This window comes from Odontesthes bonariensis, chromosome 3 (genome assembly GCF_027942865.1).
Source record: "Odontesthes bonariensis isolate fOdoBon6 chromosome 3, fOdoBon6.hap1, whole genome shotgun sequence".
Classification (NCBI taxonomy): Eukaryota; Metazoa; Chordata; class Actinopteri; order Atheriniformes; family Atherinopsidae; genus Odontesthes; species Odontesthes bonariensis.
Window position 1 is genome coordinate 34,381,463 of NC_134508.1, and position 16,743 is coordinate 34,398,205.

General features: G+C 40.5%; 1 pseudogene; it reads left to right on the forward strand.

Moving 5' to 3' along the window:
• The window catches only part of LOC142376967 (dynein axonemal heavy chain 8-like), a 56,623-nt pseudogene that overhangs the window by 32,350 nt on the left and 7,530 nt on the right, over window positions 1-16,743 (forward strand).

Here is a 16,743-nt window from a genome sequence, read left to right on the forward strand (position 1 = left end):
GTTAGCCTTTGCTAGTTTTTTTTTTTAATTTGGTCTTTTAAAGGAGTGATTCAAGCTTTACATGGGAAATTCTTTCTCTTTCCTTTTTTTAGGTTTATTAAAGAAGGCATTGATGGCTGAGACCAAAGCCTGGAAGAAACTGATCTGCAGATACTTGAAGGAGGATTACAAGAAGAAAATGATTAACATCAGTTTACACATCAACAAATACCTTGTACAAGTATCGCATTCTGTTTCTAATCTGGAAGATGTGCGTCATGCCATGGGCACCCTGTCAAAGCTTCGAGATGCTGAAATTCAGACTGATATGACATTAATTTCTATTGAGGTATGACTAGGACGGTCATTCGTTTTTTTAGACATATACAGTACCTTAAGCAGAGCTCCCTCTTTGACCTTTACAGTTGCAAACATTGCAGACTGATAAGAAACATGAAATAATGTTGTTTACAGGAAGCCTTTGAAATATTGACCAAAAATGAAGCAGAAGTGACCAAAAGAGAAGCAGAAGGAGTGTACAATCTGAGGCATCTCTTCACACAACTTCAGTCTAAAGCTGTTAGTACTATCAAGACATTCAGGCTTTTTTCTTTAAATGATTTTTTTCATGATGTGTTCCTCTGTAACAAAGCTTCGATAATGAATTTTGAACTCGGATTTTCTCAGAGATCAGTGCAAGATGAGCTGGTTTGCATGCAGCCCAAGTTCAAACGAAACCTTGTGGAATGTGTTGCTGTTTTCGAGAAGGATGTTTACTCTTTTAAGGAAGAATACGACTCTGTAAGTAATCTGTGAATGACCTTGTTTCTATGGGTGTTTGGAAAAATGTAGACGTTCTTATCAGCTCATATGATCCTGCATTTCAGGAAGGCCCAATGGTTGAAGGAATTCCTCCACAAGTAGCCAGCAGGCAGCTGCAAGCCTTTCAGGTACCATTACTGCTCACTCTCACCGTTCTATATTCCAGTTAATGTTTTACGCTTAAAACATGTGAGGAAGAAGAAGAAAAGCCTTTAGCTTTATTTTGAGTGGAAGATAATCTATTTTGATAGAGACTTATAAAGACAAATTGAAAAGAAATTCAAATCAAAAGACTACAAACTACATGAAACAGCAGTACAAAAATGTGAAATTACATTTAATTTGAATTTTGGTTTTGGTTTTATAAACATGGCAGTTTTCTTCTCGTTTGCTGAATCTAATTTTATTGCCAAAAAATGTTCTTTTTACTCAGGCTAGATTTGATGAACTGTGGAGAAATTTCACCACATATACTTCTGGGGAGCAACTTCTCGGCTTACCTGTTACGGAGAATAACTTTCTACACCAGAAGAAGTTTGTTACTATCCTGACAAAGCTTTCTATCAGAGCCATCAATGAAAATTCCATTAATATTAACTAACAAAGATTGTAATATCTTTTAAGGATTTTTCCTTTTTTTTTTTTAGAAAAGAGCTTGAGCTGCTTCGGAAACTCTACGGCCTGTATGATACAGTGATGAGTAAGATCAGTGGGTACTATAAAATCCTGTGGACAGACGTGGACATTGAAAAGATCAATGCAGAACTTGTGGAATTTCAGAATAGGTGGAGTATTTCTGAGCCATTACAACCTGCTTTGTGCCAGCATTGTATTTTTGATTTCTTTTGTATTCCTGTGATAGATATATTGTTTATCATCTCTATTTGTAGGTGCCGGAAGCTGCCCAAAGCACTAAAGGACTGGCAAGCCTTCCTTGACCTAAAGAGGACCATTGATGATTTCAATGAGTCGTGCCCGCTGCTGGAATTGATGGCAAACAAATCCATGATGCGGAGACACTGGGACCGGATTGGAGACTTAACTGGACACCAATTTGAGGTGGAGTCCAAAACCTTTATGCTGAAGAACATCATGGAAGCCCCTTTGCTGAAGTACAAGGATGATATTGAGGTTCGCTGGAAGTTTGAATACATTTAATTCCACAGTTCTAGCAACAATATTTCTTCTTTTTGTATGTGTCTAACCTCCTTAGCCTGGCTTTCTTCATTCATAGGACATCTCCATATCTGCTGTAAAAGAGAAGGATATTGAGGCCAAATTGTCACAGGTAAAAGACTTGTGGTCTGGTCAGACCCTTAGTTTGATGACATTCAAGGATAGAGGAGAACTAATGCTGAAGGGGGCAGAGACAGCAGAGATTCTTACCATCCTGGAGGATAGCTTGATGGTACTGGGCTCACTGCTAAGCAACAGGTAATACAAGTTAACAACAGCTTCAGATTTACATTCCACTGATTAAATCAGTTCCTAAGGAGCCTTGAACTCCGGAACAATATAATGAAAGTCTGTTAAACTAAAGTGAATGTACGCACTTAGTTAAAGAGGAAGAAGTAGAAATAAACTTATCTTGTTCTTAACAGATTTGACATTTACCAACAGCATTTTACAACACCTTTAAAGTTTTAAGTAGCTTGTGTCCTTATCTGCTTTGTACAGGTACAGTGCATACTACAAAACAGAGATCCAGGATTGGCTCTCCAATCTTTCAACATCATCGGAAGTCATTGAACAGTGGGTTATTGTGCAAAACTTGTGGATCTACTTGGAAGCTGTGTTTGTTGGGGGTGACATCGCCAAAGACCTCCCACAGGTGCAGTTCATGCTTTCTATCCTGGGGAAAACTACACCTTAGAATGCTTCCTTAAGTAAAATTCAAACTGCCCTTTTTTTTTCTATTACAGGAGGCAAAACGCTTTCAAGATATCGACAAGTCCTGGATTAAGGTCATGCAGCGTGCTCAGAAGGTGCCAAAAGTGGTGGACTGCTGTGTGGGTGACCCAATGTTAGGGCATCACCTACCCGAGCTTCAGAAACAGCTAGAGCTCTGTCAGAAATCTCTTGCAGGGTAATTCTTTACGAACAACATTAGTCCAAATACTTTAGATTGACTCAAAAAATAAGATGTGCAGAATTAAATAGATTGTTGTTATACCAGTGCAGTGGGTGTTGATGTTACGTATTTCTAATTTAACAGTTACCTTGAGAAGAAGAGGCTCCTTTTTCCAAGATTCTTCTTTGTATCCGATCCATCTCTTTTGGAAATCCTTGGACAAGCCAGCGACTCTCATACAATTCAGGTTAGAATGAGTTTGAACATTGTTGTCACTATGAATATATGGATATACATATACCTATATATAGATATATATCATTTTTAAATTCATTTATTTATGTATTCAGTTATTGTTTTAATTAATATAAATTACAGCCATACATCTGAATGTTTGCATGATGTCTTAAAATGAAAATTCAAATAATCACTATGACCTCTTTAAGTTTTACTTGGATAACTTTCAAGTTGACATTTTATCACTTGACAAAAGTCAATTTTGATACAATTGTGTTTCAGTCTCATCTCCTTGGAGTGTTTGACAATGTCAACGAAGCAGAGTTTCATCCAACGGAATATAACAAGATTTTGGCCGTTCTCTCACAGGAAGGGGAGAAATTACCGGTATGTCGTGTGCTTTTAAAGAGTTTAACTGATTCATTTTGGTTTTCTCAACATGTAAAAATATTCCATTGTACAGCCCCAATTCCTAAAAGGTTTGACCACTGTTTAATGTATAATTAAAAACGGAATGCAGTGATTTACAAATCTCATGGATGGTCCCACTCCTTCTTTGTCCGGAGGACGCAGCGTCTGTGATTTCTAAAAAGAATTTTAAATTTTGATTTGTCTAATGACAAAACAATTCTACACTTTTCCTCAGTTCACTCTAAATGAACCATGGTCCAGAGAAGATGGCAGCGTTTCTGGATGGCATTCACATAGGTTTCTTCTTTGCATGATAGAGCTTCTTACTTGCATTTGTGCATGGCAAGGCAAGCTGTTCTCACAGACAGTGGTTTCTGGAAGTGTTCCTGAGCACATGTAGTGATTTCCATGACAAAATTATTGTAAAAAGTTTGTAATACAGAGCTGCCTGAGGGCCCAACGACGACAGAGATTCTACATAGATAGATTCTATCAATCTTTGAATGATATTTTGTACTGTAGACCAGTACAAGCTCTGCAGTTGCCTGATAACGAGCTGATCATTTCAATCAGGTGTGTTGGAGCAGGAAACCTCTAAAACATGCGGGGCAGTGGTCCCCGAGGACCAGGTTTGAAAAACACTGCAGTAGACAATGAAATATTGTGCTACTTTGAGGAACAGTGTTCTGAAATTGCTCCAACATTTGTTGACATAGTTTTTTTGCAGGTTGCTGACCCCCTGCTCCCTGCTACTTTAAGGGGCTTTTCCAATACCCAGTCATATCCAGCTGCTACACGTTCCTCCAGCTGTTTCCTTTTAGTAGCACTTGCTTTTCCAGCCTATTGCAGATCCCTTCCCAACTTATTTGAGACATTTTGCTACCATCAAGTTCAAAATATTTCATTAAACAGTAAAATGTCTCACTTTCAACATTTTATGTTTTCTTTGACCTAATTTCAACAGAGTGTCCCGACTATATTGAAATTGGGGCTGTAAATCCCTTTTACAGTTTGTGTAAATGGAAAAAAAAAAAAAAAAGATTTCTAATCTTTGGTAGTTTAATCTGTAACATTGCTTGGGTGTATCAATTCTTCGGTTTTTAGAAGTCTTTGATAATTGCAGTTTGATAAACGTGTATTTCTGCTTTCAGCTGGACAAATGTGTCATGGCGCAGGGAGCTGTGGAGCTCTGGCTTGGAGAGCTGTTGCTGCAACAGCAAGCCTCCTTACACTCCATCATCAGAGCTTCAGATCTAGAGATAAACGATGAAGACTTTGACCTTCTCACTTTCCTTGACAAATATCAAGCACAGGTGAGTAGACAACATTGTGGCCGCTTGGAAATACATTTAGCAGGTTGATTTCTAATGCAAGCCAGTATCTATCAGGTCGCCATGGCTTGCACCTCCAGCAGGTTGTACTGTGTGATATTTGCTTTTGTTATAGATTTTCTCCACAGCTTCAGTCTTGTACTAAATCTATGACACAACTTTCCTCCTTTGTGGAAAAAAGTTTTTTAAATAACAAGTGTGAATATCTTTGGAGTTTTGTACGGAAGCCCAGAGCGGACGTGGTACGTATAAACTTTTGTTTGATGGTTTTCGATCATTTCCAGAAAACAATAATCGTTTTCTCCAGATAACGAGATAATTATCTCGTTATCTGGAGAAAACCATCAAAAAAAAAGTTTATACGTACCACGTCCGCTCTGGGCTTCCGTAGTTTTGAGAGATACGATGGTATCATAATTGATTTCTATATTCATAGAGTTCCCAAGATTCATTTTATTCTGCCTTGTGTGTTTTAAGGTGGGCTTGTTAGGAATCCAGATGCTTTGGACAAGAGATTCTGAAGAGGCCCTAAGAATCGCTGCCGATAAGAAGGAGATCATGCCTCTTACGAAAAAGAGGTTTCACAACCTACTCAGCATGCTCATTAAACAAACCACCTATGACCTGAGCAAATTTGACAGAGTCAAATATGAAACACTTGTCACAATTCATGTGCACCAGAGTGACATTTTTAATGACCTGGTAAGGTTTTTTTCTTCAGTAAATGTCTGTTCTTTTCTTTCTGTAAAACACTTGAGTTAAGCTCCGCTTTGTTTGCAGGTAAAGAAGCGTGTGAAATGTATCAGCGACTTTGAATGGCTGAAGCAGAGCAGATTTTACTTCAAGGAGGATCTGGACAAAGTCATTGTATCCATAACTAATGTCGACTTCATCTATCAGAACGAGTTCTTAGGCTGTACTGATCGGCTGGTCATCACCCCTCTGACTGACAGGCAAGAAAAGAGAAAATTGATTTTTATAAGCAACTTGCTGTAATAAGTCAACTTTGCTTGTAGGTTTTAATTCCTATGTTGCATTCAAGAACAGTTTTTTTTTCTACAAAGGTGTTATATCACACTGGCCCAGGCTCTGGGCATGAGTATGGGAGGAGCTCCTGCTGGGCCAGCCGGCACCGGTAAGACTGAAACCACCAAAGACATGGGTCGTTGCCTTGGCAAGTACGTTGTGGTCTTCAACTGCTCGGACCAAATGGACTTCAGAGGACTCGGCAGGATATATAAAGGTACATTAGGCAATGAAACAAGTCATCGAGCAGTGGTGTACAGTTTCATTTATGTGATGTCCTATTGTGTTTTTATTTTCCAGGCCTTGCACAGTCAGGGTCCTGGGGCTGCTTCGATGAGTTCAACAGAATCGACCTGCCAGTGCTTTCCGTTGCTGCTCAGCAGATCTCAATTGTTCTGACATCACGAAAGAAACACAGAAGCACTTTCATTTTTACGGACGGAGACTGCGTGAACTTGAATCCAGAGTTCGGCCTGTTTATCACCATGGTAAGACATGGAAACACACAGTCCTATTAAAAGAAACTCCTTGAAACTAGATGGAAAACATTAGATATACAGTATATACAAAGATATGTCATGCCTCTGTATCTAGAATCCAGGATATGCAGGCCGTCAGGAACTTCCTGAAAATCTAAAAGTGCAGTTCAGGACAGTGTCCATGATGGTGCCAGACAGGCAGGTGGGTCAAGGCTTCTTTCTGTGGAGAGAAACGTTTTTCTTTTTGCTGTGGTCCTAACACATCCCTCTACACTTTTGTCTCCGACAGATTATAATGAGAGTCAAACTAGCCAGTTGTGGATTCAATGAGAATGTTAACTTAGCACAGAAATTCTTTGTTCTTTACAAACTTTGTGAGGAGCAACTCACAAAACAGGTGAGAATCTTGTTAGCATTTCATAATTCCTATTTTGTTTGGTTATTGAACTACTGACATATAACCTCTGCTATTTGACAGGTCCACTATGACTTTGGACTAAGGAACATCCTGTCTGTGTTGAGAACACTTGGGGCGTGTAAAAGAGCTCGACCTGATGACACTGAGTCCAGCACTGTCATGAGAGTGCTTCGTGACATGAATCTGTCCAAACTGGTATCACACAAACTTAGTTCTTACCAACAGCTGTGATATATTGAATTGTATTGAATTGTGGGTGTGAAAGTATACTCTGTACACTGGATACAGTGCTGTGAATAAAAAAATCCATCTGTGTGTTTCAGGTGGATGAGGATGAGCCCCTCTTCCTTAGTCTTATCAATGACCTGTTCCCTGGTATCCAGCAGGACAACAGCACATATACTGAACTTCAAGCTGCTGTTGCTAATCAAGTTGAGCTTGCCGGTCTCGTTAACCACCCACCGTGGAACCTCAAGCTTGTTCAGGTGCCTTAAAATTGTTGTTTAGCATAATTATTATAAAGTTAGCTTTTGGAAAGTACTTTTCTTACTGGTATATCACTGTTGCTGTCTGGGTCAGCTTTATGAGTCTTCTCGAGTGCGCCATGGGCTGATGACTTTAGGCCCAAGTGGGGCCGGGAAGACCTCGGTTATCAACGTTCTTATGAGATCACTGAGTGAATGTGGAACCCCACACAGAGAGATGCGCATGAACCCCAAAGCAATCACTGCTCCGCAGATGTTTGGTCGTCTGGATGCAGCAACTAATGATTGGACTGATGGAATCTTTTCCACACTGTGGCGGAGGTCACTCAAAGCTAAGAAGGGTAATTCCAACATTTTGTCAACATCTAAGCTAAGAAAGTGTTTGTGATTAACACAGATGAGATCCTAAGAAAAAATATAAAACTGTCCAAATGAAAACGGTATTGTATTAAATAATATCTAAGCAATACATAGTATTGTACTTTAGACATTTTTATCATATTACATTCAGTATAACACAATATAAAGGTTGTTGCAATTTTAATGTGATGCTAAATACTGCATCTGCACGATATTACTGCCCGGCTTCAACAAGACAATGAAAATGTCAGCTCAGAAGCTGAGCACTTTTCTTAAGCTATAGATGCCAGTTCATGCATATTTAGAGCTAAAATATGAGACGTCACATGAGACAGCCAGTATGGTTTACTGCACAGTGCGTTGTAACCAAAACACAACAAAACAAAATGGTGACCCGCCGAGCTGCCTTGGTCGTAAGCACCTCGTCCCTGACATGTAAACCCACCTTTCAGATTGACACCACCGCATACGGAACTACACTTAGCCTTGTCTGGTCCGAGGGTAGCAGCTGGGGCAAATCCCAGGCTCCTGTTCCTACGGGACCCCAAAACAGGCCCCTTTTAAGTTCTGGGAATGACAGTGGAGATGCTGTTGTCCTTGGCACACACTGGCTCGCCCACTTTTGATCCAGTAGTGGGACAGCGGCTCATTAGTGACTGACAAAGTGCCAGAGGCTGCCGGAGAACTCAAACATTTAATTGCTTCGACGGGTTTACTCTTCAGGGGAAGTCATCTGGATTGTGCTGGATGGTCCCGTTGATGCAATATGGATCGAGAACCTCAACTCAGTCCTGGATGATAACAAAACACTGACCCTGGCTAATGGTGACCGCATCGTCATGTCACCATCCTGCAAGTTGGTGTTTGAGGTGCACAACATGGATAATGCCTCCCCTGCTACTGTGTCCCGTGTGGGAATGGTTTTTATAAGCTCCTCAGCTCTCAGCTGGCTACCCATCCTCCAGGTACTTTTGTGATATCTAAGTGTTGAAGACTTTTTTTTGCCTGAAAAAGAACAATGCTTTGTAAGCAGTGCTTAGATAGAACTTGGCTTTTGTATTGCAGGGATGGGCCAAGAAGCGCCCTGCTAGAGAGGCAGAGAGCATCATCGGTTTATATGAAAAGACATTTGAGGATGTTTACATGTATATGAGGCAAAACCTTAAACCCAAAATGGAGCTTTTGGAGTGTAACTACATAATACAGGTGTGTATTTAAAAAAAAAAAAAGACTGAGAATAAAAACAGAATCAGATGATGCCTCGAAGCCTGAATTGTTTGACTATGTTCCTTCTTCAGTCCGTCAATCTGCTGGAGGGCCTCCTCCCAACCAAGGAGACAGAGGGCTTTGCTGGAAGCAAGCACCTTGAGCGCCTCTTTGTCTTTTGCCTGATGTGGAGTCTGGGAGCTCTTTTAGAATTAGAGGACAGAGACAAGCTGGAGGTCTTCATGAGAGGTCATGAAAGCGAAATTGATGTGCCTCAAACCAAGCCGGGAGAGACTATATTTGAGTACATGGTCAACACAAACGGTACAGTTATTTGACACGTAAAAGAGCATCAATTTGATGTTTTTTTTGTATAGTTTAAAGTGAACAAGCATTTGAATGTGGTGGCATGGTGGTTAAGTTAGCACTTCACAGCAAAAAGGGTATTATTGCGGGGTTTGTGTGCCCTCCCTGTATCTGCATGGCTTACACTGTAGTTGCGAGTGTCTGATTGTCCGTCTCTGTATTAGTCTTGTGTTGGACGCTCTAGCGTCCCTGCCTTCTTAACCAATAGCAGCTGTTAAAGGCTTCAGCCTCCTGCTACCCTCAACAGGGTTTACAGAATCTGGTCTCATTTCAGAGGCATCAGATTTGGAGATTTTGTTAAGACCCCTTCGCACTGCATATACCCACCTGAGAGTAATCTTTAGTATCAGTTATACGTTGTTAATTGTTGTGAAATAAGATGTATTAGAAATATTTGCTTTAGATGTCTGATACTGCCTCGAGTGGTGCGCCACAGCACAGACATGAAAGGACCCATTGTGCATACGTTCAGCACATCGCCAGCTTTGACAACGATGGGATGAGAATGGGTTTATATGTGACTAAAAAGAATGGCGACTTTTGTTTTAGGTGAATGGTGTCACTGGAACAATCTTGTGGAGGAATATGTCTATCCAACTGACCATGTGCCTGACTACACCTCCATTCTTGTTCCAAATGTGGATAACACAAGAACCTCTTTCTTGCTGGAGACTATTGCCAAACAACACAAGGTGATCTTGTGGTTTTTAAAAGAATATTTAGATAATGTTTATACTTAAAAATATGTTACTTTTGGTCTAAACGCTAAATGTTTTATATGTACAGGCCGTACTGCTTATTGGTGAACAAGGGACAGCGAAGACAGTGATGATCAAAGGCTATGCAAAGAAATACGATCCTGAGACGGATCTGTTCAAATCACTGAACTTCTCATCTGCCACAGAGCCCTTGATGTATCAGGTAAAAGATATTTTAAAATGTTTTTTGTGCTTGAATTTTTACAGTCCTACATTGGTTCATGTTTGCAAAAACTTTCTTCGTACACAGCGATCAGTGGAAAGTTACATTGAGAAAAGGATTGGCAGCACCTATGGACCCCCAGGAGGACGCAGGATGACCATCTTCATCGATGACATAAATATGCCTATTGTCAACGAATGGGGAGATCAGGTGTTGCTTTCTTTTTTTTTTTTAATGAACATCTGTCTGTCTATCTGTCGCTTTAATCTGATGAGTTACTTTATGTGGCTATCCAACCAGATCACAAATGAGATAGTCCGCCAGATGATGGAAATGACTGGCATGTACAATCTGGATAAACCAGGAGATTTCACCACGATTGAGGATGCACAGATTCTGGCTGCCATGATCCACCCTGGTGGGGGTAGAAATGACATCCCACAAAGACTGAAGAGACAGTTTACAGTCTTCAACTGCACTCTGCCAGCCAACACCTCCATTGATAAGATCTTTGGTAGGTTGGTCTAAAATAATCACATTTGTTCTGCTTCCATTACTGTAGTTTTCATTTTACAGTTAACGGTTTCTTCATGTTCTTTTTGTGCAGGTGTGATTGGCTCTGGATATTTCCATGAATGCAGGGCATTCCAGCCAAGCATATCATCAATGGTTAAATGTCTAGTGTCTGCTGGGAGGATCGTTTGGCAGTGGACAAAGGTACTTACCTGGAATATGATGAGAAGTTTATAATAGGAATTGATTATAGGTATATGGTATTGATAAGTTTGTTAACTTGTTTTATGACACCACATTGAAGGTCAAAATGCTTCCAACACCATCAAAGTTCCACTACATTTTCAATTTGAGGGACTTGTCCAGGATCTGGCAGGGAATGTTAAACGTTAAGGCAGAGGAGTGTGGTGACATCTCCACCCTATTGGCTCTTTTCAAGTGTGAATGTACAAGGGTGATAGCAGACAGGTAAAATCCTTTTTTAAGTTAAAAAACAAAAAGTTGGAAGAAAGCATTACTCTAAGACTTTGCTTTGTTGCAGGTTTATTTGCTCTGAGGACAGAGATTGGTTTGAGAAGGCTGTATGTCGTGTCATCCAAGAGCACGTTGACCCAAACCTCGTTCAAGAGCTTCATTCTGAGCCGTATTTTGTGGACTTCCTCCGAGATGCACCTGAGCCAACTGGAGAGGAAGACGATGATGCCTGTTTTGATGCCCCTAAGATCTATGAACTGGTGTGAAATCTGAATTCGTACATCAGCGCTTGATAGTTTCATGGTAGTAAGTTGATGGAGGAAACTGTCACCATAATCTGTATGAACAACTTGTTTCAGGTGCCAGATTTTCAGTTCTTATCAGATAAGCTTGTGATGTATCAAGCTCAGCACAATGAGGTAGTAAGGGGCTCCACCCTGGATCTGGTTTTCTTCAAAGACGCAATGACTCATCTTGTCAAGGTGACACCTGAAGCGAGTATAGCTGATGCATTTCTTGTAGACTAGGCTAGATATAATACTGATTCTTTTTAGATTTGCTCCTCTTTAGGTCTCACGAATCATTCGCACTGACAATGGAAATGCCCTGCTTGTGGGAGTGGGAGGATCAGGAAAACAGAGTCTGACGCGCCTGGCCTCATACATAGCTGGATACAGCATCTTCCAGATCACATTAACCAAGTGAGATGAGTCATAGTTGTGAGAGCTCTGTTTGTAGGGACTTTAATCACACTGATCAAACTGTTCTTGGGGCTCTCTGAGGGTTAGAGGCGCTCCCCAAAGGACAATGAACCATCAGGGGCTTTTTTTCTGCTTGCATTCAAGTGATATAACCTGCAAACCTGTCTCAGTCGGCCCTAGGTGTCACTTTAAGTCCATTCCTCTGTTTCAAAAAAATAATAATAATACAATAATTTCTTATTATATATTGCTTATAGGCAATGTTTTAAATAGGTTTGTTTGTTTTAGTTTTTTTTACTTCCCTTTGATAGTAGTGGTTCCAGTGGTGTGTTCATACCTTCAACCAGTCACTGTACACTTACCTCATCTGGACCTATCACGTCACCTTCATGTCTCCGTTATGCTGGGAAAGCTCCCGCTCCAAAGTAGAAATTAAAGACGCCACAGAAGGAGTTCTATAAACTGTGAGCTCCTACTATAGACGTTCTTCCAGGGTCTCGGGTGATTGGTCAAGCACATGAATACAGTACTAAGATCAGCTCTAATTAACTGCAATTAATTTTATCCTTAAAAGTAGGAAACAAATAAAAAGTTCAATTCGATAAACGTACCTATTAAAGGCGGGGTAGGGGATCTTTTTCTGGAACATTTTTTTACATATTGCTTGAAATACTCTTCACACCCCCATTGCAACCAATTAATTAAAAGTTTTGACACAAATATGAAAATTTTTAGTGGCCTCTAGAACGTACAATCTAGGAAAAACAGTATGCAATCATTGTGAACGGACCGTTCACAATGATTGGATTCTGATGCCGTCTATCACCTGCAATCTGCTTCCCCCCCCCCACCTGTGCGCGTACCCTGCTCCGTGAACGAATTACACGTCCAGAAGCTTGGCAGGAAGCTAAACTAGAGCCAGCTTGGCTAGCACCTAGCATTATTAAACGTATAGTGAGCATAAACTAAATACTAAATACTAAATACGGCAACAATCGATGCTTGCTGTCAGAACAGCGCTCGTGCACCTTCTTGCTCGTGCGCGTTCATGTACTCTAGAGGCGTGCCTTCGGGGGGAAAGTGAAGAAAAGGGTTGGGACTTTTTACCTGTGTATTTTCAAAATGCAGCTTCGCTGGACCCAAAATCCAGGATCTCCTACCCTACCTTTAAAATACAAGAATGAGTGTCCTATGAAGCCATGAGCTGTTTGTAGTTGCATTTGCACTGAAAGTGAAATGCTGGGCCTTCTTTCCAATTATGTGGTGTTTATTTTTCCTTACTTAGAACATACAACATGAGTAATTTCATGGATGACCTGAAACTGTTGTATAACACAGCGGGGGCTGAGGGCAAAGGCATCACCTTCGTCTTTACAGACAACGAAATCAAGGATGAGGCTTTCCTCGAGTACCTCAACAATATTCTCTCTTCTGGAGAGGTGAGATCTCATAAAGGTATAAAGGCGTATCTGAATATCTGCTGATTGTGTAACTGAACACTGGAATCTTCAGTCTAATTGAAACGGACTGGAATTGGTCCTGTATGACTGAAACAAAGAGGTGGGGCAGAATGTAACGTCTCAAAGGAAAAGCTTCGCTGGTCCTGACCATGTTGTAATCGTTTCAGGTCTCCAATCTTTTTGCAAAAGATGAGATGCAAGAGATCACCCAGAACCTGATCCCAGTTATGAAAAAGGAGTTTCCTCGAATTCCACCAACTTTTGACAATCTTTATGACTACTTTATATCTCGGTTTAGGAAGAATTTACACGTTGTTCTGTGCTTCTCACCGGTAAGTTGAAACTTTGTATATTTTCTGTTTATACCCAAAAGCAACCGCCCAAACTTTTGCTACTTTTATTCCAAATCTCTTTTTATTCACAGCATGTTTAGATGCTCAACAGTGACATTATATATACACTTACACCCATAACTACCTCCATAAATGAACCTTTTCATTGGAGTTTTACTCTACTCTTGTTTAAAGGTGGGGCAGAAGTTTCGCTCCAGATGTCTGAAGTTTCCGGGCTTGATTTCCGGCTGCACAATGGACTGGTTCACCCCTTGGCCCAATGAGGCTCTGGTTGCTGTGTCCACCTATTTCTTATCTAAGTTTCACATGGTTTGTCCAGCTGATGTGAAGACTTCAGTGATGACCACCATGGGAACTTATCATCACAAAGTATCTGAAACATGTGAAAGTTACTTTGAAAGGTATCACATTTACACAAATCCAATTTGTTCAGAAACATACGCTATCAAACACAGTCCTAACGCTGTATGTTGTTCATCTCTCAGGTTTCGAAGACGAGCTCACGTCACCCCTAAATCTTACCTTTCTTTTATAAATGGTTACAAAACATTATATGCCGAAAAGCACAACTATATCAACACTTTGGCAGAGCGCATGAATGTTGGTAAGGAATTTGAACAGGAAGGCAGTTGTGTCTTTATAAAGATTGTGTACTTTATGGAGGATTTTGTATGGTCTACTCCTGTAAAAGATTACACCAGATGTTACTGATTTCCAGGGTTGGACAAACTGATGGAGGCCAGTAAGTCGGTGGCTCAATTATCAAAAGATCTTGAAGTAAAGGAAAAAGAGCTCGCTATTGCATCTGCCAAAGCTGACGAGGTAAATCAGATACGTCCAAGCTCCTGTGACCTGCAGATAAGATTGATGATGGATGGATGTTTATGAGCAACTTTCCTCCAATCAGTACTTCCACAGTAATGTAAAACCATAAAATTAAGAACAATTTGAGTTCTGTACATAGTGAGGTAGCAGAATCAGTTTATTCATAGGTTCATTGTGGAAATTAGCTTCTGGTTTGATGTGAATAGCTGACAGAGGTTTTGTCATTTCTGAAAAGCTGTTTGAAAGCTCAACACCATGGACGCACGCGTATGATGCATTTGAAGGCATGAGATGTTTATTTTTGCATTCACCAAGGTGCTGGCAGAGGTGACAGTCAGTGCTAAAGCTGCAACCATTGTGAAGAATGAGGTCCAAGTTGTGAAGGACAGAGCCCAGAAAATTGTGGATGGAATAGAGTATGAGAAAGCTATAGCTGAGGAAAAGCTGGAGGCTGCCAGGCCAGCTTTAGAAGAAGCTACAGCTGCACTGAATGTGAGATATCTCTGACTTATTTGAAGATATTTACACCGTGCATTCTACGATATGTTACATGATATACTTAAAAACTCCACAGACCATCAAGCCAGCTGACATTGCCACAGTGAGAAAATTGGCCAAGCCTCCACACCTGGTCATGAGGATCATGGACTGCTGTCTGATTTTATTTAACAAAAAGTTAGACCCTGTTACATGTGATCCAGAACGAAGCTGTCTTAAACCATCATGGTCAGAAGCACTGAAGGTAACAAATTTCCTTTTTCTAAAAATTCAGTTGTTGCAAATGATAAATATATGAATTCCACTCATATATTAAAGGAGACACATTGTGCCCTGAGGTCTTAAATGTGTCATGTTTGGTTGAAATACTACAGAGATATAACACAGCAGCTCTTTTCAAGCCCACATTTGCAGGCCTTTTTTTCAGTATTAGTTTTAGGAGGTGGAGTGAGCCAGCGGACTCAACTCTGCTCCTCTCTTCTGCAGGGTGTGCCTTTTTTGAGATTTGTTCTACAGCTTTGATGCTTCCATGCAAATGTAAATTTGGACACAATTCACACCTAAAAACCCTTAAAGTGCATTAATATGTGAGAAGGTACAGTAGGTAGCCTGAAAGCTCATGAAATGAAAGAAGGCCTGTAAGAAGTTGGATTATTATCAAATTGATTTCTTAAGTAAACTTAACTAAACAAAAAGCAAGAACAAATTAGTCTTGACATCTGGCTTTTGGGTTAAAGCGAATGCAGCACGATTTAAAGTTGAAGATGGATGGGGATGAAAAGATGGCAGCTGGATAATTCTGCTCTGAGTGCAAAACTGAGCGGCGTGTTCTTCCTCACAAATGGCATTTGCATGAATTCATTTGTTTTGTCCTTTTCAGCTTATGAGTGGCTCTGGTTTCTTGACAAGCCTCCAGCAGTTCCCAAAGGACAGCATTAACGAGGAAACTGTGGAACTACTGCAGCCTTACTTTGACATGGAGGATTACACCATGGAAAATGCCAAGAAAGTGTGTGGTAGTGTAGCTGGTCTGCTCGCATGGACTCGTGCTATGGCCTCATTCTTTGCCATCAACAAAGAAGTGTTGCCACTCAAGGTAAAGTTAAAGTTCATCATGTTGGCGACTGTTTTTTTTTTTTTCTTTTTCATTTTAGATTTGTCGTAGGCGGCTATTCTTCTCCAATAATGCCATTTAAAACTCTCTATTCTCAGCCTGTTTGAATCCATTTTAGGTAAATAGGTGATTTAACCTCATTTTTAGCCCAAAGCCTTTTTATGCTACAGTATAACTGCATTGTTTGTTTCCAGGCCAACCTTGCCATTCAAGAGAACCGTCTAACTGTGGCTAATAACGAGCTGTGCGCGGCAGAGACTCAGCTGGCTGAAAAGCAAGCAGAGTTTGACAAAGTCAAGGCCAAATGCGACGCTGCAATGAAAGAGAAACAGGTGTGACGCACCCTTTTGAAAAATGTCACGACTGCGTTGACTTAAATCTAGAGATTGTAGCTGACACAGGCGTCTTGTCTTTCAGGAATTGGTGGATGATGCTGAGATGTGTAGGAATAAAATGCAGGCTGCATCTGCACTTATTGACGGACTTAGTGGAGAGAAAGCTCGCTGGATCGAGCAACGCAAAGAATTTAAGTCACAAATAAACAGGCAGGTTACAAAGGAAATGCAATTGAATATCAAAATGTTATATTCCAAGGGGGGTTAGTCTTTAAAGAGGTTCATTACTAGAATTCAGGATTGGTTCTTCAAGGACAGATTTAAAAGGTTTTGATAATGGCTTTTATATGAGTCCAGC